This window comes from Ruditapes philippinarum, unplaced genomic scaffold (genome assembly GCF_026571515.1).
Source record: "Ruditapes philippinarum isolate M1 unplaced genomic scaffold, ASM2657151v2 ctg2268_1_1_1_1, whole genome shotgun sequence".
Taxonomy (NCBI): domain Eukaryota; kingdom Metazoa; phylum Mollusca; class Bivalvia; order Venerida; family Veneridae; genus Ruditapes; species Ruditapes philippinarum.
Genome location: NW_026867202.1, coordinates 77,470 through 79,834, shown reverse-complemented (window position 1 = coordinate 79,834; position 2,365 = coordinate 77,470).

The window sequence follows — 2,365 nt, the reverse complement described above, 5'->3', positions numbered from 1 at the left end:
TTTCTCCTGAATTTCTTTTTTAACCTTTGCAATCTTGACTTTGCATTATGGACTAGTCAGGGTTAGAATTTAATGCTGTCCAATACAAAAATGTAGTATGGTAATGAATAACAGTGTATAAAAACTGAAATAAAGCAACCAAGAACCTGAACTGTAGGCAAATTCCTGAAAACTCAGTACCCATACAGTATAAAGCCTGGTCAGACAGTACAAATATGTAGACAACAATTATGTAGGTTGACATGGCTTCAAACTGGTAATATACACTAGACATCATCAGGCAAATCTGTAATTACACTGAAAGCGTGAAAGGCCCATTAAGCCTAAAAAATGCTATAATTTTAGTTTTGAAAAGCTTCTCATTTTTGGATATGTTTCAGGGAGATATGGGTATATGGTTATAATTTGTTTTAAAGAATTTTTCATATTGCAATGTTTTTGTTATATCAATAAATCAGCTTTTCAGCTTTTGTTAATTTATTTAACCTTTCGTGCCACAATTTTTGATAGTTCAACCAAATTTAAAACAAACTTGTTTATGAATGATTGGTTTGTTTTTTGAGCCACATCAACTCTATAAAGGTCATATGACGCCTTAATTTCCAGCTTTACCAGTGGAGGAAGACCTGGCAGGTGCCCATCTGTGCACAAGTAGGCACTTAAGTACAAACATTGTTCTGCAAGCTAGCTGGATAACTTCCTCACATGTAATAACTTATAGTCTCACTAACAGTGGCAAGGGGCAAGTGGTTTTCAGTCAAAATTCTGATTAAATGTCTTCATTAGTGCTAGTAGTAAAATAATTCGTAAAATATTTTCTTAATTCTTTTATGAACATTTTATAAAAAATAAAACGTGCAAAGTAATTCTTCATTTCTAACTTCAAAATGCTAAGATTTAGTGATAACCAGCCAGTACAGCCAAGTCAGGCTTGCCTTAATGGCCAATAACGGTCTTTTAATTTCATTTCTTAAGCATTGTGACATACGGAAACAGATTTAGTATAGTAGTGGTCAACATGCTAATATTCCTTATTTCTGCGTAGAACTTTAAATGGGGGGGGGGGGGGTCCTCTGTGGCTAAGTTGTTACGGTCAGGACATCTTTTTCTAGCATTAAAGGTTGGTAGTTCTACTTAGGTGCCCCTCTGTGCATTATTTCCAGGCACAACCCTGCGCTCCCTTTGCAGCTCAGTGAATACAGTCTGGTTACTTCACAAGAAAGTGAGCGATAGTGAAACATTCAACGGACGCACAGGAGAGTAACACAACCCCTACTTTCTAAAAACTATTCAAAAATTTTATCACTTAATGTGAAACTAACCAATATTTCAGTCACGCTTTATGTCAGAGCCAGTATCAACCTATCAATTATAAACATTTTACTGACATTATAAAGGTTACAAAAGGCCCGCAGATATCATGCTAGAAAACAATCCAGATCATAAAAACAACAACTTCAACAAGGGTTTTATATTATTTTATTATTTTGATTAACAACTGTAACAAGGGGAATTTTCACAGTATTCATATAATGAACAAATAATAGAAAACATTAACTATTTACAATGATTTTCATGAACATTATTATGAAACCATCATATATAGTCTGTTACATGATTAAAACTTGGTAAACAGAAAATCTCTACATTTAAGATATACAAATATAACAATTTCATTAAAATCAGCATTTTCGTTCCGTTACTCTTCGCTACCTAACAAAGGGTAGTGGAGCTACAGTTAGGATATGATTTTAATGAGAATGACAAATATAACCGTAGATTATAACATATACATGCTTTTATAGACTGAACATTAAAACTTTCATATAAATTTTGTGAAAAAATTAAACATATAATTAAATCATCAACATCATTTAGTTGACTATTCTTATGAAACACTTTAAGGTATAAAAACATAATCCTTCAGTCATTATAAAAATTAATTTATCATGAAACCTTATATAACATACAGTTAACAAAACAATAATTCTGTAACACTTTTAGATATAATAATAACATAGCTATTTGGTTCATTTTTTTTTTTCATGAAACACACTATGGTATGACAACATACCCTTCAGTGAACAAGCATTTATTATGAAATACTTGGAAGTTATAATTACATAACCTACACCATTAAGTGGTACACAGGAGGTATGAATCGTAGCCATTCACTCGGACTAAATTTACATCGAGCCACAAAAGTTATATTATATAATATTATTACATTAGTCTGCCAAATGAGAAGGCCTACATTAAATTTTTTTTGACAATCTCACAAAAACTGTCCTCTTAAACGCTGTGTTTTCAGTTGGGTTTAACATTGCACCAACATAGTATTATAAGACTTTCCAGCTTTACTGGT